This window comes from Parasteatoda tepidariorum, chromosome 4, assembly GCF_043381705.1.
Source record: "Parasteatoda tepidariorum isolate YZ-2023 chromosome 4, CAS_Ptep_4.0, whole genome shotgun sequence".
NCBI classification, from domain to species: Eukaryota; Metazoa; Arthropoda; class Arachnida; order Araneae; family Theridiidae; genus Parasteatoda; species Parasteatoda tepidariorum.
Genome location: NC_092207.1, coordinates 64372996 through 64399226, shown reverse-complemented (window position 1 = coordinate 64399226; position 26231 = coordinate 64372996). Strand labels below are relative to the sequence as shown.

General features: G+C 27.8%; 1 protein-coding gene across 1 annotated transcript in view; it reads right to left on the bottom strand.

Moving 5' to 3' along the window:
• The window catches only part of LOC110282216 (uncharacterized), a 174704-nt gene extending 160838 nt beyond the window's left edge, over nt 1-13866 (bottom strand). The window contains exon 1 of the mRNA XM_043042717.2: nt 13702-13866. The gene's annotated coding sequence lies outside the window, so the exon portion shown is untranslated. The remainder of the gene's footprint in view (nt 1-13701) is intronic.
• Between the last annotated feature and the right edge of the window lie 12365 nt (nt 13867-26231).

The following is a 26231-nucleotide window of genomic DNA, read 5'->3' as shown; positions in this document are numbered from 1 at the left end:
TAAAATATCAAACACAACCACAACTATCAATTAGATAATCTAACAAAATTTTTGGAATGTAATGAATGATAGAAAGTAACATAAAATAGTAAAACTAATAGAATAAAGCGAGCAGTAAACAGAAAATGGTTAACTTCGGATGTGTATTTTATTGTATGTTAAAAAATTTAGAAATATCTATTTGAAGCAAAAATTTCTTTAGTAGTTATAATAGACTCTATTTTTTATACACTAATTTTCAAATTCTGAAAGTTGACTAATACTAAATATTATCAATATTTTTTACAAAAAAAAAGTATTTGCCTTGCCTAAAGTTATATTGTTAAAATTTATTGATAAAATATAAACAAGTTGAATTTTTTCCAGCAAATAATTTAAATCATTAAGTCAATCATAAATAGTTTGGCCCTAAAATTTGAACAAAAATAACTGTTCTAAAAGACTTCAAACAGGATTATTTCTTGTAACAAGATTAATTCTTGTTTTTAATAGAATATTTCATAATTCGTGTAAGGTAGTTAAAAAGAGATGCAAAAAGAAACAAAACCGATTTAATGTAGTAATCTGAAAAATTAAAGGAATTTTAATGTTATCTAATTGGGAACTATTAAATGGTTGATAAATAACAAAACAGATTTAATATCAGTGTAAACCTATTTCCTTCCTTGATTTAAAGAAAGTGTTGAGGTGTAAAGCAGTTTAATATCTGCATTAAAACTAAACAATTTCGCATCGTTGCAGACACAGTTAAATGTAACTATAATAAACAGAGCATAAAAAGAACTATTTAACTTCATTTGTATGAACGTAATTGCCCGTAAACTTACAAAATAATAGCGGATCTACTAGAAAATTGCAAATTAAATAAACTTCTATTAGATATTTAGAACAGAATGGTTAATATTGTTATAGTAAAATTAAAATCTTTTACAATTAAGTTCAAAATTTTAGTTTAAGACCAAATAAACTAAATGCTTAAGCAAGCATTAATAGATTACACAACACAATATAAGATAAGAACTATAGATCCCTCTATAAAGATGAAAAACAATGTGGCTTAACAAGTTCTACAAAGTTTTTTCATAATTATTCATTAATAAAGAACTTCAAAAAATTAAAGATAGATTACAGTAGATTGTGCTTAGATCAAATCTTGGTTAGCGACAAAATTTTTTATTTTACGAAGAAAAAAAATATTTGTGGAAAAGTAATTTTTGCTAAGGCAGATGCCCAGTGCCTTGTAAGGCTAAGGCAATGGGAATTTTTCTTACAGAAGGGAACCTTCCTTATAAACTAACGGCCAACTCTTCGAGCTTTACAGAAATGTCTTAGAATGTTATTTTGAATATCTAATAATATATCTGAGGTAGATTAAACAATGATTAAAATAGAGTTAGAATATTTATTTATTTGTGTCATAATTCAATAATCAAATGTTCACAATAGCCGTAAACCAGTGCAATTCGTTAACATAGGATGTGCAATGGTTGGTAAAATATCATTCTCAAACAATAGAGGAATGAGTTTCTTTTATTTATTATTTATTTAACATGGAGTTGTAATAGAATATATTTTTAATCTATTTTATCAAATATATTTCTTAAAATCTGAGTTATCTCTTAAGTTTTTAAATTTCTAATGGATTGTGATTTCTATACATTATAGTTTTATTTCGTGAAACTTAAAAGAAAGTAGAAAATGTTTTTTGAAATATGAGATATTTTGCTATTATATTTAACGAAGTCTTATGATCCAAAAGCACACAGTTTTAACTATGATAAGGGAGCATTCAAGTAAGAAAAGTCACACGACAAATAATATTTTTAGATAAATATAAATATGCAGTTTAAATTAGAAAAAATCTAAATAAAACGTTTTAGATATTTTGTTACGATTTGTAACAATGCTGGAATTATGGAATTCAAAAATTTATTTGCAATGATTATGCAACTCCTCAAAACGGCGAATTGAGAAATGTGAGTTATTGAATCTAGAAATCGTAGTTTTTTTTTTAAATTATGACAAATTTTTCTAGTAATTTTGTTAGATTACAGTCTCTAGATTTTAATATTACTCTGTGTTTCAGAATTTATACTAAACTCAATTTTAAAAGTTTAGAGGAATGTTATTATATCTATATATTTTCTAAAAATTCCCAAAATAATGCTTAGCTTTCTCACATTTCAAGGGTGGTTTGACGACTTACAATTTGGTAAGCTTTTATTTTAACGTATTTTTCTTCGCCTTTGTATTTGCAGCCCCAGAAACTCCATAAAGTCGATTCCTTATATAGTCTAAAGCCAAAGCATTCCATTTCTGATTTTTTTTCAAACATGTCACGGATAAGTGCTTTGCTTCTCACATAGTTCATGAAGTTCATAGAACACCTCTCTCATCTTTAATTCATAATATAAACAGGTGTAGGAATTTTCTGCTAGATAAAATAATCTTTACGAAAGTTCAGTAGCCATCCACTTTCTCTTATGTCATATGTTGCTTAGTTACTTTTTCGTTGAGAAATGGAGTAATTCCAAAAGTTTTATTTTGCTAATAAAGATTTTAAGTTTAAGGAATATTTTTCTACCTTTCCACAATAACAGAAATTGCGCATGGTAATAAGTACAGTGTAAAAAAGTGCATTTGGCAAAAATGTGTCAAACTAGTTCCGAAAACTTATAGTCAAAATATCGTAATTCAAACCATTCATTATTGAATACAATGATATGCTAAAAATTTAAACAGCCTATATTTTTGAGTAAAATACATAGTCTGAAAAAAGATGTGGAGGAAAAGGTGAAACAGAAAGAAGTTCGTTGGGTTCCAGCAGGATTCCAACCAAGTACCTCCGGATCTGTAGTAGGATGCTCGAACTACCATAGTTGTACACTGCAATACAGGGAAAGTTACTAAGCTTTAAATAGTGGTCACCAGTGACTTATTATGACATACATTCCCTTCAATTAAAAGTTTTTAAGATAAAATGAAATGAGTAAAAAGCGAAAATAAAATTAGCGATCTACTGACTAAGCTATACAACCATATGTTCCACATTACAGCTCTTTCTACCATTGAAATTGGAAAACAGTAAGTCATGATGTGTTTTTGTGACGGTGACTATATAAAGCTTCCTAACTCGGTTTTACAGCAAACGCGGAGGTCCATGGTTCGAATCCTGCTGTCAGCTAACAAACTTCTCTCGCACTCATTTCTCCCCCGACCCCATATCAATTTTGAGCATGTCACCACTTTGTCACTACTAATGAATACAAGTTGATTTGAGGCATTAAAAATTTTATATATTTGTAACAGAGAAGATTTGAAACCTGATAATTAGAAACCTGTCTTATGTTCCTCCGCAATCAAGGAATTTTTAATGTTTTATCCCGTTTTTTACATTAGCAATTTGTCATATTTCGATAGAGTTTTTTTTTTCCATCTTAGTTTGAATATTAATCTGAGACTTCGAATGATTGTAGTATTTTTATTTCGATTCTGAAAAGAATTCTAAGAATATGAACTAAAATTATTCAGCACTATTAAATTGTTCTTAAATGAAATGCATTGTTTTTTAATGAAATTTAAATATTCATTTATGCAAAATAATTTGTATTAAAGTAAGATCTTATCAGTGGCATTTCTTTTGAGCTTTCATTAAAATTTGAGTTTGTATAATTAACTTTAATTTCTCGTTTAGGACCCTTTAAATTTTTTTCCACCTAAATTTATGAAGAAAAAAAAATCAAAGACATTAATAGATTTGTTTATCTTAAACAGATAATCGAAATTTGGTTTCATGAACATTCAATTACCATACATTAACGAAAGAAATGTTGTTTTTGTTAAGATTATACAATTACAATTATTTAGGAACTATAAATGAAAAAAATTTAAATATTATTGTCTTTACAAACATTATGAATGGGATTTAGAATTCACCAGTTAAAATGGATTAAAACATAATTCCAATGAGGAAATATTTATTTACACAAGCCTTATAAACCATTACAATAGTGCATGAAAGAAAAAATCTGTATCACTTTATTTAATTTCCATTTGTTTCAAACGAAACATGTGTGTTTACTCGGTAAATACTGTAACACAATCTAATTAAATTTTATTGACATAAATGCGTGCATTTCAAAGCTAATAAGAAATAGATTCTTGATAAATTAAAAAAGATAGGATGTATTATCATCAGTCTTATATATATTTTTCTCTAATTCAATTCCTTATTACCATATAGTAAACTGCTACGTTATTTGGTATGGTTGACTATTTATTTCATATTTATGTTACAAACCATTCATATTACAAATAAGTTTAAATATTTTTTATCTTTTTTATACTGAAATAAATTTAGCAAAAAAAAGCGGTTACTGTTTAATGACTTTGAGTTGTTGTTATGTTGTTTTTAAGTATTAATTTTACGAAAATAGCTCAAAACGGCACAACGAATGCCCACTGTAGACAATTGAACATAATCACATTTCACAGAGAAATAGTTCTGGTAAAATTACGGTACTGTATGGGAATGATATTACTGGTAAAAAACCATAATTCTGGTAATAAAACCAAAATGGTATTCATTTGATATATTTTTCGTTTATATGGTAAAGGTTCACCGAAAAATCTGCTTTTCAAAATTATAGTTCTTATTACCATACATTTAGTAAAAAGTACAAAACTGAAAAGTAGATTCAACTGAATAAATTGTTTTCATGCCATGCTCTAAGGAATCATCATAAAATGACCAAATTTTATCACATATTATAATACTATATTTTATGGTTAATTTAAGCAAAATCATTATCAAAGTGATTCTGTAAAAATTATCGATGTTTTTGCTATTCCCATCAAGCCAGAAATACGGTAAACTTGACCATATTACGGTAGTTTTGACCCTACTCTTTTTTCTCAGTGGCATAATATATTTAAACCTCAACTTAAACGTAATTCAATTTATCACTTTCATATGTTTGCAACAAACGTAGACAATAGTATGGTTCAATATACTGATATTACTGTTTATTGCTTTCTTCGTATTTTCTACCAGCTTTGATTCAACTGACTAAAAGACTTTTAATTTCTAATTACACCACTTAATTGTAGATAAATATCTCTAAAAAACCAAAGACTTTTCATTACTACTTACTATGAATACCTTTTAACCACCAGCACAAAGAAGTTGAAATTAAACTAGAAAATATGCTCCTCGTTAGAATTATAATGAACTAAATTTAATTTGCATGCATCATATTTAATGACGATCTTCTGTCGTTGAGAGTACAGGAGTTCCATTCCAGTTGAGACAAATGTGAAGAGAATTATTGTTTCCATATCATTCAGCTCATATTTGAGTTAATTCCGTTAACTGGTCTTGGTTGGATACTTAGCACAGAAATTCCTTTTCTTCTACATTGTATTCAACATTGAAATTAAACAGTGATTTTTGTTTAAGGTATAAATCAGCGGTTGAATCACTAATGAATGATAACGGATAATAAAATAAAATAAAATACTCGTGTTATAAACATCTCATACGTGACATTTTTAGTCAAGGAAGTTACAAAGCAATATACACCCCCAATTACGTTTAGTTTATCAGTCTGATTTTACTGCAATAAATTACAAGATTTAATATTCAATCAGCCTCTTTTTAATAAACTTAATAATTTAAAACAATTATCTTCAGAAAATTGATTCAAGTGATGCTAAATACTATGAGATTTTTTAAAATTTCAATAAGATGTTAAATTGAAGCACACTTGCGTCAAAAATAAAATATTATTTTCTCTAATCACCTTGCTGTAATTGTACTGCTAGAAATTTCTCGGAAAAAATGGTTAAAGGGCAATTTATTTAATTGCTATTTTAACCTCTTGAAAAAAAACAGTCAAACAATCATAAATAAAATAGCATTCAAACTGTTAAATGCGATAAAAACCGTTTATTAACTGCTTTCATCTAATAAGGTTAAGCAACCAGAACTTTATCACACCAACCAGACCCACGTAATGAGGCTATTTCGTTCCTTGTAGCTGAGTACAACCGAAAGGGCTAATCTGTCAACCTCATGGCCGACAGAAGAAGCGTTTGAGTTCCAACGTTGACCCCACAATACTTCCTCTATTCTCTTCTACACATGAAAAGTTTCTAGTGCCTTGTATTCCCCAATTTGTGACCCTGAACTTTTGAATACGATACTCTCATTCACACATAGATGGCAGCACCAGGATATTCCGTAACACAAAAATTTAGAAACCATACTAAATATAAATGGTTAAAAAAATAATATAATTTTGTATTCAAGGTTTCTTAACCATACTAAATGAAAATACTTTCAAAACGGTTAATGTTAAAAAATGTTCCTTACCGTAAACTTTACGGTTAATTAGAAGGACATAATGCTACCGGTTATTTAATCGTAATTTTGGAATGAAAATTCTAACAGTGTAGCGTGGACAAGATTATAGTTTCCTATACTTCAAAATTTCTACCACTACATATTTCAACATTAAACGTTGACTATTGATTATTATGAAGCCAAGATCGCCAACGCGAAGGAAAAACGCCAGATTTTGGTTTACGCAGATCACAGTCCGCCGATATTAAGCATGAGTGTGTCAGTTACTTCAATATCCTGATCATTAGCAATAAAAATACTTATCGAATAAGATAACATCATAATCTTTATTCATAACTGTAATTATCGAAACATAACATTTCATAAGGATAACATTGCGAGTATTATGCATAACGATAATCATTGAATGCGATATAATTGTGAGTGTTGATGAGATTGCTTGAGATATTGACTAGTAAAAAAAGTAATGTAAATATCAAAATCGATATTTATGACAACAAATCGTGATAGTAAAATTCATTTTATCGGCTTTCAAAAAAAAAATGTCACCGACTCACGTGTCTTCAAATAAATATTTCTTTCGTATTGGTTTTGAATTTTTAACAATTAAAAGATCAGAAAATAACTGTCTAATAACAGTATAATCAATAGATTTTTTGAATGATCTGTCGAAGAATTGAATCCTTCTTCTTACTTATTTATTTTATTCTTTCCTTGAGACTTTAAAATTGCTGGTGACAACAGAAATAAATTTTACTTACAAGTCCCTTGTGAAGTCCAATAGGTTGGCAATTTAAAAATATTTTTCGGTATATTATTATTATAATAATAACGTCTTAAAATAATGCATATTCTGTAGAATAAATATTTTCTTCATGTTAAACTTGATATATAAATCAGAAATGAATGAGTTGTGCGGAACTAACGTCTAAAAATATAATTTAAAAAAGAAATGTTGTTTAAAATCGTTTTCGATACATAAAAAATAAATAGTAATTTTTCGGATAAATCTTTCATTAATTAATTATACTATTAAATTACATAACGTAATTTTATAATTGATTCTTCTAAAATAAATCACTTTGATATTTTACATCCATTTTTCATCTATTTCATTTAACGATTCTTTTTCTTCCATTTTTTCATCACAAAAATTTCAAAAAATGTCTTTAGAAATCATAATTTTTACTATTCTGTTTTTTTACAAGCATAAGAGAAGTAGATTGTAAGTAAATAAATTGCAAAATAATATTCCAAAAGTTCCTGTTTACATTCGTTTAGAGAGCAAAATAATTAATTCTGATATTTTTATTCATAGTTTCACTGTCAAAGATTAATGATATTCCATAATTTTTATGAAACAAAATTTATTTTCACTTGTTAGTATTAAAAAAATGTATTGCTAGACGTCTTTGGAAGGTTTTGGATAAAGCAAAATCAGCTTTCATCAAAACACTATTAAACGCAAAATACGAATTTATTTCTGACAAATTGTGGTTGTGATACCTTATTGCGCGTTTTAAATACCGTTTCACAGTTACCTCCTTTTTTATATTACTTCATATTCCCCATGTTGTTCCCATTTAATTTTACCTAATTTGCAAATGAAAATAAAATACATTTTGTCTGAAACACCATTATTATTTTCTTGCGTCAGTTCTGACTGAAATCTAGTCAAAAATTTTATCATAACATTAATTCTTATCCTAACATTAATTCGAATGATATAACTTTGGTAAATAATATCACTACAATTCAAAATCATATTGGTAGATATTTATGTGAGATTACTTTTGACAATGAAATTGTATTTATTGAGTTAATGTTTATTAAATACAGTTGTATTGTGCACTTTTCATAGAATATGTTTAATAAAATTATATGAGCCCTACTCTATATATTATTCAAGTAAACAGAATGCTTAAAGATTTGAGCGAGAGTATTGATATAATATCAGATCGCTCGTAATGAGTAAAGTGGATGTTGGTTTACGCTTAAAATATTTACATAATTCATTTTAAATGCATTCATTTCAGCACTTTGCATATTAAAAGAGCCTTTTCCCTTAAAGTTTCCTAAAGTCAATTTTGATTAGTTAAGTTTCTCACATTTTCCGATAGGTCTAAAGGCGTGTACAAGTGTAAAGTACGTGATTCAAGCAATTGAACTGAAACCTTTTTCTTTTTTATTTAGTTTTCTTTGCAGGGAAGTTGGGTAAATCAACCTTGTTACTATTTTATATGTGTGTTAGCAGTTTTCAGATGGAACGTTTAAACATTGAACCGTAATTGAGAGATTTTGCATAACGCTTGTCTTAAATTAACCGTGACGCTAACCTTGCTTTCTTTCTTGTACCCAACTGGAATTCGTAGTGAAATTTTCACGCACGCGCTGTGATGTTCAGATAACATTAGCGATAGAGCTTGGGAAAACCTTGGACTTCGCAGTCTCACTAATACCGTGCAAATTTCCGTAACGTTAATATGGTGTTGAGATGAGCCACATTTGTGTTTAATTGGTACCCTATTATGTTGTGCCATATTTCTTTATTTCATTTATGTCGTATAATAATATGTAGTAAGTGTCTGGGTGGCGCAGTTGGTTTGTCGTCGGCCTTCTGAGCCCAAGTCTGCGAGTTCGATCCTCGGTCCAGACACCGGATTTTCGGGATGTAGAAAATCCTCAGCGGCTATGTCGTATGATTATGCGGTATGTAAAAGATCCCTGAAGTGCCTTATTGGCTCTTGGCATTTCCGGCAAAATTAAATTCCTAGTGCACTTTGACATTCAAATAAGAGTCTCTGTGCTGCCATCTAGTGTGGCAGAAACTAGACGTCCAAATTAGCATGGCCAGTGGTATCTCACCCATTGTGGTGGTCCTGAAAAAGTGGATACCACTTCTGGAGAAAGCACTAGGTCTTGTGCAGCTCATTGGAAATAAATAATATGAAGTAAGATTTTTTTTTAAAACTTTTGCAGTAATATGGTTCAGTAATAGTAATACAGAAAAACCTCCCGGAAAGATCACCTTTATGCAGCGATCTCCTCTATTTACGAAAAATTTTGGGAGGCGCGGAATTTTTTCCACTGACCTTATATTGAAGAAAACTTTTAGAAAAGACCACAGAAAATTCTCCCAGTGAACGGGCAAACCTCCCCACCAATTACGGAAAAGGTTATATAAGGAAAGATGAAAAAATATCGAAATTAAAAATATTAACAAAGAAAATAAGTAGATTCAAGTGTCTTCAAAATATTTGCGACTTGTTCTTATTTAGAAATCTCTTTTTAAGAATTGCTGAAAAATATTGACAATCTGTTGTTACAATCAGAGGGCACTAAAGACGATGCTATGAATGATTTAATTTTAGAGTTAAAATCTGAATTTGAAAAAAAAGTTGTTTTAGAAAAACTAAGCATCTTAAACAAACAAACTTCTCATTTTTTTAACGTAAACTAATTTTTATATTATAAAAATAATCTAAAGTTAAATAAAAGAAACATAATTGTTTATTCATTTAAAATGGTTGCATCATTTTTAATTGGAAAATTTGCTTTAACACATAATTATATTGGTAGGGGTCATTTTTATTGAAGCTAAATTTTATCCATCGATCCGGTTTTCATGATGTCAACACAAGTGGAATTTCCTCATGAAGAAAATGACACTGAGTAAAATTAAAATCGTTTGCGAAAAATCATATACTTTCGATAACAATTTGAAGTAAATAGAGGAAACCTCTAAGAGCAAGCAACCTTCATTGACGTTCATTTTACTGCGGAACAGAGAATGGTCACTCCCGAGAGATTCGAATGTAGTACTTCATTTACGTCGCACTACAGGTGAGCAACAGGCTATCTGCGTCGGCCTGGGAAACATCCCTGAGGATGATCAGAAGACGTGCTATCATAATTTCCATTCTCTGTAGTGGAGATGACTCCCCTGCTTTTCATATTAGGATTCAATTTGGCTTTGTATTAAGGTTGCAGCTATTGAATGTGGTTCAACGTAATTCAAAATTTTCTAAAGTGTGTAATATAAGTTATGATGAAATATAATTAAATCTATTTAACCAATCATTTGTCTTAATCAATGAAATATATCAAATATAAAATTATTAAATTAAAAATAATTTTATGGTCGGAATATCATGCTGCATCTGTCTTTTTTTATTTTATTAATTTTTTTTTTTTTAGAAATTTAATTTTCTTCATCAGATTTTTACATGGTTTTATCTTATTTCAGCAATTTTAAATACAGATCAAAATTTAAACATTAAGTTTTACAATGAGTTAAAACTATTAGAATGAGTTGAATCTTCCAAAAACGGACACCAAAAGCTTTCTGGGAAATAGGGGTATCTCTTATCCAATCGTTAATCGAGTAATAAAAGTTGGAATAAAGAGTTTTTTCTTTTCTATAAATAAGGATTGCTATTTATGATATTCGTTTAGTCCCACAAATTTAAAATTACATTTTCACAATTGGTTTTTAGAATTCATTTTAGCTCTTTCTGTCTACTATTTTTTAATTTATTTTTATAAATCAGGCTGTTTTTGAAGAAAAGATACCAGAAGGAAATATTAATTTATATATTTAGGCCTTTTTCATAATTAAGCTATTTGTAAATAATGCAAAAATTGCATGGATTTTCAGGATCCGAAATAACACCGCAATATCACGCTAACATATATTGAAACTGTATTGTATGCATCAAGTCAACATATACTGAGACTTTATTGGATGCATCACGTAAACATACTTTGAGACTCTGTTTGTTCCATCACGCCAACGTATATCAGACTCTTTTAGATCCATTACGTCAACATATTTTAGACACTTTTGAATGCATGAAGCCAAAATATGTTGTGATTCAGCTGCAAGCATGTGAAAATAAGGAAGGAAGGGTACGCGGTAAGTGTAGAAAAATATACGTATATTGAGACTCTATTAGATGCGTTACGCCAACATACATTGAAACTCTATTAGATGCATCAAGGCAACATATTTTGAAATTTTGTTGGATGCATCACGCCAACATACATTGAGACTCTGTTGGTTCCATCACGCCAACATATATTAGACTCTTTCGAATCCATTACGACAACATATTTTCGACTCTTTGGATGTATGACGCCAACATATATCAGGCATCAATTGTAAGCACGTAAAAATAAGGACGAAAGTGTAAGCGGTAAGTGTAGAAAATGTGTATATATCGAGACTCTATTGGATATATGACGCCAACATATGTCGTGACTCAATTGGATGCACTTGAAAATAAGGAAGAAAGGGTAAGCGGTAACCGTAGAAAAACGAGCCGTCAAAGTTGAGTTGGAGGATATTCAGAACAAAGCGCTTAGAAAGACAAAAGGGTGCACCTCATTCTGGAGTCGAAAAAAATTGTCTCTTAATGAATAGCTTTCGGCTATTCATTACTTTTCAAATTCGATTACTGGCCTTATTTTAAAAAAATAGTCTGAAAACCAATTACTATTGTATAATATCCCTCATGATTCACCAAACATGATTCACCAATTTACAAACATCATTAAGATGAATGGTCATTCGGACATAATGACATTTCTTACAAATATAACAGTTTTACTTTATTCGAAATCACTTTACATCTAAAATAAAATAAAAAGTGTTTTATATTGATTTATGAAACAGTTTCATAATAAAAATTATCCCAATTAATTGCAGCATTTATGCCTTTGTTATAATTTGTTCTATCATATAAATATCTTCATGAAATTGTATGCTTTTTAAAGTTAACTGCTGGATATAAAAACTAAAATCAAAACTTATACATAAAATTATTGAAATTGATAAATTAATTCAGTTTGAATGAACAACGATTTATACGTTCGTCAGTTTATATAACGTCTACAGCTAAATTTCAATAATTGTTAATATTGAAATGTGGGCATTCTTATCTTTTATTTTTTAATTAGTTTCAATAATTAACTTTGTTTAATTAAAGTCATAAGATTTACTCGAGAGAGATAAGTCAAGTCATGCTCCAGACTTTTCCTAACTTGTTCCAGATACATTTGTTTGTTGCATATTTAATTAAAAAAATATGTTACCAATATTATTCATTAACTCAAATACCCCAAACTTAATCCACAAGTTTTTTCTTGAATAAAATTATTTCCTACTTGTAATTTATTACAAAGCTCGTTCCATTAAACAAATTTGTAACAATAAGGTAAAATAAATTAAATATTTATGACAAAGTAAATTAATACTTTTTAAGCATTTTTCTTAATTAATCTAGTACAGATATATGATAAGAATAAATTTTATTTTAAGTATTTTAAGTAAGTCATTTTAATATTTAATTTATAAAAATTTTTATTTTAAAAAGTTACTAATTCATATAAGTGTTGGAATAAAATTTAATCACCAGTTTTGTATTTTTAAAATAAAATTTAAAAAATAAACTATTTATCTAAATAAATTGCTCAAAAAATTAAACATTAATGTTTTTCCCCACCATGCAGTAAGAATCAAATGTTTTAGATTTAATTCATAACATTTTAAGAGAGTAATTTGTGATTTTTTATTGCTTTTTCTATATATATTTAAGCCTGTCGATTCCAGTTTTTTTTAAAAATCTTTTTGAGTTGTAATTGCCTTACTTGTTTGTCATTTAATTTACAAAAATTCTTATTTAAAAGAAAACAAATTAAGTCACATAAATTGAAACAACAATTTTAAAACTGAGTGAAGTTCTTCCTCCAATTTTGCATTTAACAACATATTATAGCATTAAACTGCTAAAATAAATTATAATTTTTTTTTCATTTTTGTTGTTAATAATAATTAAAATAATTTATTTATTTACCTTATTTAGAATTAATGGATAACTCAATTTTTATAGCAGAAATTGCAAAACATTAGAAGAGAAATTCAAACAAATCAATAATTTGTTTTACTGTTCATGCTTACACTGTCTAGCAGCCACTGATGGATAAAATATATATCGTATTAACTAAACAAACTTTTTTTCATATCAGTTAAATATTTTGTTGTTTCAAATTCAATTTATGATAATGGTTACATAAATTAATTTTTTAAATTAGCATAGATTTAAAACGAATTCCTTAGTAGTTGATTTTTTAATTATTTTTGCTTTTTAAAACTTATTTTTAAAAAAATGCAATAATAAGATACTACATTAAAAAATTAAACATCACAATTGACTTTAATGTATAATTGTTTTTTAATTATTTAAAAAAAATATTATATAAATTTATTAAAGTAAATAATTACAAATGAAAAAAATATAGATATTCAAAAAGTGAATGTTTTTAAATTCACCACTTACTCTGCCTGGCAGATAGAGATCAATAAAATAGATGTTTCAGATCAGCTTAACAACTTGTTGTTTCAGATTTCAATCAATCTGGGAAAAGGAATCTCAAATCATGAACCGATGCCCAAGCTAGAGAATCTGTGTATCCAAAACTGCTCTAGAAAAGTATTTTATCTCAGCTCTTCAAGCTTTCGGATTGGCTCGTTCTCCAGCTCTCTCTAACCAATAGTGAATCGTCCAACATGACGACGTCATTGTGGGGGTGTAAACTGCCCTTGGTGTTTCTTAAAATATTATATGTGGGCTAGTTTTTCATTTTTTTTCTTTAAAATGCATTGATTTCTTTGTTAAGACGACAATTGTGGACAAGTTTCTGTTTAAAAGAGAGCCGTATCTTTAGTTGAAGTAGTTGAGAAAAGAGCATGTTATTTCATGTTTTTGCCCTTATCATACTTTTAAATTTTCGTGCTTCACAAATTTTGAGGAATAGTTATGCATATCAGTTTATTTTGACTTGGAGACTTTTATTGAAACTTCAATATTCACACAGCTCATTTAGTTTTTCATGTATTTTATTTCTGATACACTGAGTATTCTGCAAAGAAATTCAGGATATCTTGAAAGATGCTATTGTGAAATAGTAATACACAACTTTGCATTGCATTGCATAACTAGCTGCATCTTTTAGGAGCAATATTATTTGCTTATTTTTTTGACACGGAGTGTTATCTAATCACTGCTCCAAATACTACTTTTTTAAAATTTTCACCAAAACCAAATAATTCATCATCTGTGGTCCAAGAATAACTTGTATCTTTATTAGAGGAAAATGAGCCATTTTAAGAATATGATTAAATTAATAATTAATACTAATTATTAATTAAATAAAAAACACTGAAACTAACATCTTTCTCAAGAGAAATCGAGTAATTTTTATTGATAGCTTTTTAAGACGCATTATTGCCCCTACGTCAAAAAAGGTATTTGATAAAAATAAATAACTAAAATCTAACTTAGACTCGAAAATTTCTGCCATTATAATTTTGCTATTGTAGGTCTTTGTCTCATTTTGTACAAGGTGCTATAAAATCATTTATCAGCGAAAATTCCTTCATATTTCCTTCTTTTTTTCCCCATGTTCATTTTTTAGAAAATTGTTATTAAATGCATGAAATATTTCAACTTAATTACTCTATGAAATCCTTAAAGCAAAATTAATATAAATATACATCGTTGATAATATTTAAAGCAATAATTAGCGTACTTATCCTTTATTTTCGCCAACCATTTTTTATTTATTTACTTTACATTTTCCGGAAAACTGTAATATACACCTTATACATATCATTCCATCAAAAAGGTAATTTTTGACTTCTTTTCTGTTTTGTGAATCAATGATTTTCGTTAATAGCATCAGTTTAAATAAAGTATGTATGGAATTTTTCTATCAAACATTTTGTAATATGTGAATATTTTTTATTTGAAGCAGCTTTAATTTAATGATTCTGTGTCATAAAAAAACAAAATTAAAAGATTTTATTTTATTTTTTTTTAAATTTAATTTTATTAGCTCTCGAAAAATGTGGCAAAATTATCCTTGTTACTATCGCTACTACCACTAGATTCTCGCTCCACCATTAACTGTAAAAAACACTGTAAACAATTTTTCGTGTATCTTAACACTAAAAATGGTAGCAACTACTTTACATAAAAGTGGTGGTCACTAAATGTTCCACGACGCCAAAACCATGGATGGTTCCTGAGATAGTGAAACACATTAAATATTCTTTTACACTACTTGTAGACGCTATCATGTTTGTCAGTCAGTAACTTTAAAATTTAAAATAACTGTTATATATGATACATATTAGAATCAGTAAAGTTACCTTTACAATCCAAAGTAAGAATCATACTTATGATGCATATATGCATTATTTCTTAAACTACAACTAGTTTGTTAGTTAAATATACACGCAGCGCATCTATATATATATTTCTCTTACACAGCATTAAAAAAAAACCTCATTACAACTCCCCGAATAGCAACGCTAGAAAATCAACCAATGATTGCCGCTAAAAATGTCACATGCCAAATCTAGATTATGTGGCTCAACATATAGCGCTTCTAAAAACGGAAACTGAAATAACCAGAGTGCAAAATATTATGTGCTTATGCGCATTGTATTTTTTGTTAAATAATTTATTTATTATATATCAGTTTATAGATGGTAACGAGAAGAGTTTTGTGGTTGCTATGGTGACTAATTAGAAGGTAAATTGTTTTTTTGAGTGAGTGTGAGATTTGTTTTTTGGAACTGCGATGCTGTAATTTTATTGTTTAGTTAATAAATCTTCCTTTTATATTAAACGTGATAGTAGTTTCCTTAATTATTTGATTCGAAGTCCTTGGAGTTTTATTTGAGGTCAGTTTATTTTGTATTTTTTGACAAGAGAGAGCATTCTCACCAAATGAGATTTCTTCCGAAATTCGATGTTTTGTTTATGCAGGTTTTTCCATTGCAATTCACTTATTTCAATTCTTAATAGACTTAATTATAGCCAAAATTTTAACCTTTTTAAAGAGATATCAGTTTTAGAAATTTTATCTTATGATTTTATACTATAGCACATTTCTAATATATAATGTAATTCACATGTCATTTACTTGAATTTAAATTTATTTTAATGACTTAGTATTTACTAAAAAGATGTAATTTTTTTTAAAAAAAAAAAGTTGTTACATGGATTTGAATGATTGTTTTGAATTCTTAAAATTTTATGCATTTGCAATGCCCCTAAGTTAGTAGCGAGCGAAGCGAGCTTGGTTTGCGAAGCAAACCATATAAGATTGCGTAGCAGTTTTTGAGGGTTGGCGAGTGTTAGCAAGCAGGGGGCACAGCCCACTAGTACAGAATATTACTTGAATTCAAGAAATACTGATGTGAATAGAAATTAAATATTATGAACCTATTTTATACAATTGACAAATTTAAGTAAAACGTGCGAAAAGATAAATATCTTTATTATACAAATAAAACATACATGCAATTAATAACAGATTATAGGAACAGTTTTTCAAATCAATCCGGCAAGAAGATTGGAATTACTTGGCAAATTGTCATCAACGTTCAATATATTTATCAATCAGTAAAGAAGTTTGAGATTTCCTTGGTATTCAATAGGATGTGTCCAGTTTGTCAATTATATTCCGACAAGAAGAACTCTTATTTTACTTCATGTAAACGAACTGGCCCCCATATTGTCATTATCCTGAAATTGCATGATTATTTTCCTTTAAATTTTTAAAAATAGTCCAAAAGTATTTTATTTTCTCATGCATTTTAAATGTCCTGAAGTATTTTGTCATGCCAAACCCTCTTAAAAATATATCTCAATTTTTCTTATCCCTTAATTGATTAGAAATTAACAAACATTTCGGTAAAGTGGTATTGTTTTTGTTTATGTTTGTTTATTTATTTATTGATTTTTTTACGATCTGCTTCCTTAATTCATTTGCTATTTGTAAAATATAATTTTAAAAAATACTATTTTTATCAAACCATTGCAAAACATGTGCTACTTTTTTTGAATTGCTGTTTTATTTCCTGTAAGTTACTATTTAAGGCAATAAATTTGATTATAGAACTAATAATTTTCAAAAAAATTCTCTGAAAAATCTAAAAGTTAATATTTTATTTATAAAGTCTCTAGATATTAAGTAATATTTCTTCCACTCAATTTAATCTAATACAAAGCCGATTGATTCTGATGCAGAACAGCATATTGATGTCCCGAAAAAGTTATGCATAAAACAAAAAATACAAAAGGAAAATCTAAAATTTTATTTAAAACCAAATATGGCGTAGAAAAAAAATTTAATCACAGAAATAATTATGAAACATTTAATAAATACATTAAAGTAAAAATAAAAATAAAATAAACTATTTTAAAACAATTGTGTTTATTTGTCATCTGAGAAAGTTTACGAAGTGCATATAGCAATAGTGAAAGATAAAATCTCCAGTCTTCCAGAAACCGTACGTTATGCTTCTCAGCTAAAAGCGGCGGTTGCCTTATAAAATGCTTCTCCTATTGCACTTGTTTAATTTTTAAAAAAAAACTTTTAATGATAATAAATTGATAAATAGTACAACCTTTTCTTAAGTCGTAGAAATAATAGTGCGGAATAATGGGTAGTACTGGTATCTAGTAAGACAGGTGGAATAATAAATAGTGTTATCAGATCGTTAGTCATATGGAATAATAAATAGTTTTATCAGATCGTTTGTCATATGGAATAATCAGTAGTGCTGATATCTATTAACTCTGATGAACTGAAAGTTAGAGCTACCATCTATGAAGTCATATGAAATAGTACGTGATACTGGCATCTAGTGAGACAGATGGAATAATAAATAATGCTACCAGATCGTTAGTCATATGGAATAATCAGTAGTGCTGATATCTAATAACTCTGATGAACTGAAAGTTAGTGCTACCATCTATGAAGTCATATGAAGTAGTACGTAATGCTGGTATCTAGTAAGACAGATGGAATAATAAATAGCACATTCATACCGTAAGTCATATGTAGTAATAATCAGTAGTGCTAATATCTTATAGCCTTGATGGATTGATAAATAGTAATATATCTAGCTAAGTCATGTGGAATGATAAGAAATACTTATATATATTAAGACGGATGGATTAATAAATAGTTCTACCATTAGAACAGCATAAGGAATAAACAGTAGTGCTGAATTTTAGTACTTCTGATGGATTGATAAATAGTATTGCAATCTTGAAAGTCATACGGAATAATAAATAATTCCGGTATCTAGGAAGATAGACGGAATAATGTTGTTGTTGACGTATGCCTGTTCAGGCAGATGGGGTGCGATTGTTCTTGTTTTCCAGTGGCGCCATCTATGGTCAAGAATTCGACTTCTGCCACACCATACGTCGCACCCGTTTATAGGTCGGATCCATTCATACATCCATTCATTCATCCACAGATCGTAATTTTGACCTGAATCAGAGAACGATCGATCTCCAATCCAGTACCCCCAGTGGCATTGATTTGTTATGGGAACATGGAGGACTTTTGCGACTCGACAGATTTAACGTGCATCAGTCACTTTACTGCACGGGGAGTCTTCGGTCAGCGGGGTTCGAACCCACGAACTCTCGGACATGGGCCCAGCGCCCTACCGACCAGGCTATCCCTGCCAGACGGAATAATAAATAGTACCACCGTCTAAAAAGTGATAAGGAATAATCATTAGCTCTGATTTCTAGTGACTCTGATGGATTGATAAATAGTGTTACCATCTAGTAAGTCATATGGAATAATAAATAGTTCTGTCATCTTGTAGAACAGAGGGTACGATAAGAAGTGCTGCCATCTAGTAAATTATTACAGGCAGTTAGAGAATTGTTATCAAAATGTAGATATGAATACTATGGGTTTATATCACAGCACAACTATTATGAACAACTGATAAATTTTGATTACATCTTAACCTATGTAAATAATAATTTATATCAATATAATTGGGAAATTCCATAGGTTAATTTTATTAAAAAAAACAACGACAATTTTAAGATAGAAGTAACAAAATTCAAAATTGAATACTTTAATAAGCATTGAAAAAAAATATAATTACCGTAAAAATATCATAATAAAAAAAATATTTAAAAAAAATTCAAAAAAATAATGGCATAATTTTAGTTAATATGAAAAAAATTATTAATAAGAGTGAATTTTCTTTCAATTATCTAAATCTGTATAATCTAATCATCTCATTAATCTAAATAATTAGGAAATTATGTAATAATTAGTTAATTTATATTTCATTGAAACATTCAAAATTGAAGTACTTTTGTTAAATGGAAAATAATATTAAAAAGGAAGTTTAAAATATACCTTCTGATACACTGTTAACTAATTTCATTTCCTAGCATAAATAATTATAAAATAATAGTAAATATCTAACATGATTATTTAGTTAAAATATATTTATCCAGCTCCATCCTCGCTAAGGAATAATAAAAATAGTAATTTATCAGAAAATGCGCTCTTTAAAACAAGCTATTCCTTATGACGACGATTATAGCAGGAAAGCCATTAGCACTTTTGCGCGAGGGTAAAGAATAAAGCCATTCGGTTGAAATGAAAATTCGGATAGAGTAACGGGTGATAAACAAGGCATTTTTAATGTTACGTTGTGAGATCCTAAAACGGAATTTTTATACTCTAAATGGGCTAAATAATGGTATATTACTGATTAAGCTCTCAGATGTTTGTTTTCTGTTTAAAAATATGATCTTATGCTTTAAAGTCTGTTTCTTCCTAATGATAATATTTAGGAAAATGTTAGATATGTATTCAGCATGAAGTATAGTTTGTAATAAGTCTTAAAAATTAGTTCAACATTTATGCATTGTAAATTGTAGGAAAGTTTTATATACAATTTATAAAAGAGTAAAATTTAATTTTGAAAAACACAGAATTTCGGAGCAATCAAATAAAATTCTTTTTGGAAGTTTAATATTTCAGGAAAATATTGTTTAAAAAAAGCGTTTCTTTCTTCTTCTTTTTTTTCTACGATATCAATGAAAAAAAATTTTTAAAAATATTTTAATTTTATGTTATTAAAAAATAAAGTTGCTTACATTTTTCTAGTGTTATTGAGTTAATAAACTTTTTATTACATGGTTGCGAAACTGAACTAAAAGATTTAAAAGTAGTTGAAAGAAAATGATTCATATTATCGATAAGTATTCGAAAGATATTTTTATATACAATTTATAGTTGGGTGAAATTTAAATTTTAAGGAACATAGAATTTCGTAACAGGTAATACTAACATAGTTTCGTAACAAGAATTTCGTTAAGTATTTCAGGAAAATATTGCTTAAAAAAGTTTTTTTTTTCTTTTTTTTGCAATCATCGTTGTGAAATCAATGAAAAACATTTTTGGTAAAAAAACTATTTTAATTTTATGTCATCAAAAAATAAAGTTGTTTACATTGCTTTAGTCTTATTGGGGTAATAAACTTTTTATTACATGGTTACGAAATTGAACTAAAAGATTTAAAAGCATTCATATTCCCAATAAGTCTCCGAGAGAAAATAAAATTCACCTTTATTTTGTTTCTTCGTTATTAATTATTTTTTGATAGAATGCTTTTGCTGATAAAAGTCACCAAAATTTTAATAAAACATATGAAATGATCGATGTTGAGTCATCTATTCAATTAAATAGAATATTATTTTTAGTGACTTCATAATAGTACTATTTAGTATTTGATGGTTCATAGCATGAATAACAAGTTTTATTTATATTTAAACCTATTAACTGCTACAGTTTTCTAAATTATTACTATGATAATAATATTTGTTTAAAAAATAATTAAAAAAATGAAAAACCTAGAAGAGAAATCGTTATCTGATAATATCTCGAATTTCGAATAAATTTCATTACTGAATACCACGATGGCTCTGTATTTGGTATTTTTATTTGAAAACACTTTTTTTAAAATTTGAGATACATATTAATTATTTGCAAGACCAGCAATGTAAAGATGTTCATTAAGTCATAAAGCTTTAAATTAATCAAGTTATTGAGTTTCATTTCATTTATACACAATTATTCGCTAATTTTGTAAATTTTCTATAACATTCTTAATTTATTTCGAATTCAGATAAAACTTCTCAGCTTGAAATGAGACATACAGAGTATTAAGTAGGTTCTGAGTAACACGGGCGTAAATTAATAACGATGTTTATTATTCTAGAAATTGTTATAACGTATTATTTTTATTAAAAGCACAAGTCATTCTACCATGAAACTAATGAAGTCATTAAATGCGATTTAAAATGTTGTTGTTTTTAGCAGAATACTCAGAATTGAAGTAATTAAAAAGAAATTAAAAGAAATTTATTTAGCTGGAAAATCTTGATTGCTCTTAAATTCTGATGCAACCTGATCCAAATGAAACAATAATTAACCAAAAGATTTGAAAGTGTTGTTTTGTTCCAGAAAATTCTATCTGATTGAAATATTTAACCTTGTTTATTTTCTCATTAGTACAAATTATGATATCAAGTATACAATTCGTTAGCATATTTTAAGTTACTTAATTTAAAATAAGTTTTTCTTTGAATATTTTTTGTATGTTTGTATACATGATTTACATTGGAAATATATGAGGCAAAAAATATAGTTTTGCTATAAATAAATATTTTAATTTTCTAATGATCAATTAAAAGTCAAATAGAATTAATTTTATTTCATTTTAGCATATTCAATTTCTCGTCTTCGAAAAGTGGTTATTCATTATTATAAAAACACTTTTACTGTTCAACATAGAAATAAGTAGATACTTGATAAAGTATATAATTTAATTAGAAATCTTTAACAATGAAATATAAAACCTAGAAATATAATTGTCACAGCCGTAGTTCAATTCAACACCTCAAAAATTAGGCCCTCATTGGAGATAAAAACAGTTTTTCGATCTTACAAAAAGTAAAGCTCATTTCCCAACAGCATGAGGTCCACTTTCAATGGATCCCGTCCCACGTCGATATCCACGGCAACGAGTTGGCTGACACTCTTGCAAAGAAGGGACTAGACCATCCAGTCCCCTCCACCTCAGAGCTTNTCCTTATATGTGTTTTTTTAATTGAATTATCTGTAATACAGGTGAATTATCTGTAATTTTAAGGTGAATCATCTATAATACAGGTTCCCATAACTATCTTTATATATCAGTAAGATAATTTTAACCCACATTCAGTAAATCATTGTGGCAAATTTTTAAAAGAAACCCAAATTCGGAAAAAGTGTGATAGAACAGCATTAGTTTTTAAATGATACAATTTTCATTTTTACGTTATTATTTACTTTCTAAAATTACAATAATTTTGGGCTCCAAACATTAATTTTAGGGAAAAAATTAAAAGGGAGTTTAGAAAAACGAAAAATAATTAAATAATTAACAACAACACCTTAGTAAGTAACTTACTGTACCCTCCAAGAAGCATGCGTTAGTTGGCCAGCTTCTTCTTTTTCTTAAAAAACAAAAAGTACAGTTTCGTAATTGTAATGAATCGTGCAAAATTAGTGGAGTTGACCGTGAGAATAAACGGCCAGATTCCTTCTTTGAAAATAAAAAAAGGCCAGTGCAATTAAATGTACTATTATTTTATTTTTAACCTTTGATTAATTTTACGCAGTCTGTTAAAATTGATTTTACACAAATCTGTGCTAAAAAATATGAGAAAATAATATAAAATAATAAAATTGAAAAAAGAATATTTAGTTGAATTCATATTAAGCTAAATACATTTCACAGCTGAAACTGAATTTTATTTTTTTAATAGAAATAAATTACATTAATTTATAAATGCATAAACTTATTTTTGTAACCAGTGTCTGGAACTCTTTTTGGATATGCAACAGGTAATGTTAAGAAATGTTAAGTTTACCCTAATGAAATATACTATTAAAAAGATTTCATAATGCTTTTTGTTATCAATTATGCTTTTCATATCCTTCCGATATTCTTCAATTTCGGTTTTATTCATTTTTGAGACAACTATATATTACAACGGAGCTCCACAAAATTTAGAAATATTCTATTTTAAATATTTTACTTTAATTGTACTCTTTCAAACACTTATAAAAAAAATTTAGAAATGTTTTTTTACAAATATTAAAAAAAATACTAAGAGAAATATTCTTTTTTAAGCTCCCGAAATTGTTTTATCATTTTAATGTTTACTGGAAAAAATTTAAAGAATATAATGTTATGGGAATTTTAATTAAAATTACGTAACAGTTTATTAAATTAATCTTGAATGATGAAATTACGAATAGAAGAATTTCAAATGTTTAAAATTTAAAAATAAATACTGAATGTTTCAAAAGCGAGGAACTGTCTCAATTTCAAGCATTTCTGATCTTTAAAAATCAAGTTTTTAATTAAAAATTAAAACACTAAAAATGATTAAAAAACATAACTAGAATTTTGCGCTCTAAATAAATTTGTCCATTAAAAGAATAATAATAGTTCACACTTTAAAACATTAGTACTAACAAAACAAAATAGTTTAAGTAAAAGAACTTAAAAAGAATAGGAAACGAGTCATCATAAAAATTAATTAAAAATATTTTTTGCAAATGGAACTACTAACAATTCCTACATTTTATATACTTCATAAGTAAATGATTTATAAAAATTTGTTAAGAAGCAGAATCAATAAAACTAATTCCAAAGTTATAAATTTCGGAACGAAAAATAAACGAAACGATGCTTCAATTGGGTCGTGTGCAGTGATTTCATAAAGCATATCTAACAAACAGCGTATAATCACACATTTACCTCAATTTAAAATGTCCATGAAAATTAAACAAGCGAGGATTTTTCTTCATGTTGCCATAGAATCTATTTATTGGAATGCGTTTGAAAAATAAACCACACAATCATATTAAGCGAAAGAATTTCAGTAAAGGACATACATTCCATTTAAACAATTACTATTGAGCGAGAATCCAATCTTTTAAACAATTCAAATTTTGATCCCATCGTATAAATAAGTATTGAAATATTTTTCAACTGTACAAGAAGATAAAGAGTTAACATTTTTAAATGAAGAAATTGGAAGATGGTGTATAAATTTTTATTATGATTGTTCTAATATTTTTTTGTTGATGAAAACGTTTGCATTCATGATCTTGCAAAGTGAAACGAAGGCCTTGTTTCAAGAATAGTGATGCGCCACACTTTTTTCGAAGATCTGAAATCAATTTTCTCCTTAATATCGTTTCTACGTATTTACTCTACAAGTTCTAAGAATTTCCTCAAGAGGGCAGCACAGCACACTAAAACCTTTTATTGCTCGCATTGAAGTCGTGGTGCTTTTCTTCAAAAACGCTTTTATGATGAACAATTTAAAAAACACGGGCTATTACCCAAGATATTCAAATAATAAATTTTCTTGTGGAAAAAACTTTTTATTCATTTATTTTTTTCTCAAGTCTATTTGGAAACTAAAAGTGAAGCATTTTTCTTCGACTAATTATTTCGCATTTGATTTAGCAACTGTATCTTCATTAAATAGTGTGTTGGAAAAGATCCCAGCTAGAAACTGTTTCATCGACACCATATCGTCGAAAAATAGTTTCGTTGATAGGTTCGGCAAGTTCATTTTAACGACAATCTGATTATTTCGACATCAACTCATTTTGTTTAGATGAGTATTTTGTCGGCAGGGTCATTTTATCAAAAGGTCATGAGGTGAACCGGGTTCCCATTTTGACGAAGATGTTAATACGCATACTGCTTTCAGACTTTAGTGCTGACGAAATATACCCACTTGTAGACGGATCATAGGTTAAAATTTATTTTCCGTCTGTCTATCCACTAGATATTTCTGAGGTTTTCCTTTCCATACCATGCAAATTTCATTTAATTTCTATCAAAAAGTCCTTCGGGAAACTAAATTTCTCCCTGAGCTAGCTCCAGAAGTTCTTTTATCTTCAGGGGCCAGCCTTATAATTACAAATCTACGAAGTTAAGCATTGAAAAAGAAGCCTCTAATTCGAAATAAATTGGATACTCATTCCCAGTGATAAAATAATTTAAAATCTCTAATGTTCATAGAATACTATTTTAGTCCCAATCACTACCTTCATTGGGTCTTGTTTTTAAATTAACAGCTGCTGTAGAGTTTATTCAATATAAACAAAATAACCGCTTATTGAATAAATAATTGATTATGTAATATCATTTAAAGCAATTTTTTTAAATTTACAGTTTGGATTTTTTTCAAATTTGAGGCTTGTTTATAGAATAAGCGCATTTATTACCACAAAATAAACTCATTGAATGCAATATAAATGCACTAATTGCTAAAACAAATGTGCAATGTTTAAAAACGTGCAAAGTTAGAAGCTGCTGCTTCTTTCCAATTAAGAAAAATATCAAGGAATAATCATTTGATGTTTAACAAGCATGAACATCAATATTTAGTTAATGTGTTAAGCAGTATTTTTAAAAAACTTAAATGATAAGCCATACGCTTGTGATTCTTAAATGAGAATCATAAGTCTATGCATACTTACTTTTCCGTCAAAACGTGATATACAAAGGATAAGAAAATGAAAATTAACGAAGAAAATTAAGAAAAACAATAATAAGTTTTATTTACTGTGCAAAAGCTGCACACTCATAAAACTGAGAAAACGAGGAAAGAGATATAAAGATTTTTTTAAGGGAAAAGAAGAGAAAAATATTAAAAAAGTTTTAAAACTATTTGGAAAAAAGAAACAAATTTGAAAAAAAAATTTAGAAATTTGCTGATGATTTTTTAAAACATTTTTTTAATATTTTTTTTCTTCTCCTTTAAAAAATCTTTTTCCTTGTTTCCTATGAATTTTTAGCCTATTTTTATGAACTCTATAAAAGAAGCTATTCTATATATCTATTCTATTTCTATATATATATATATATATATATATATATATAGGTGAT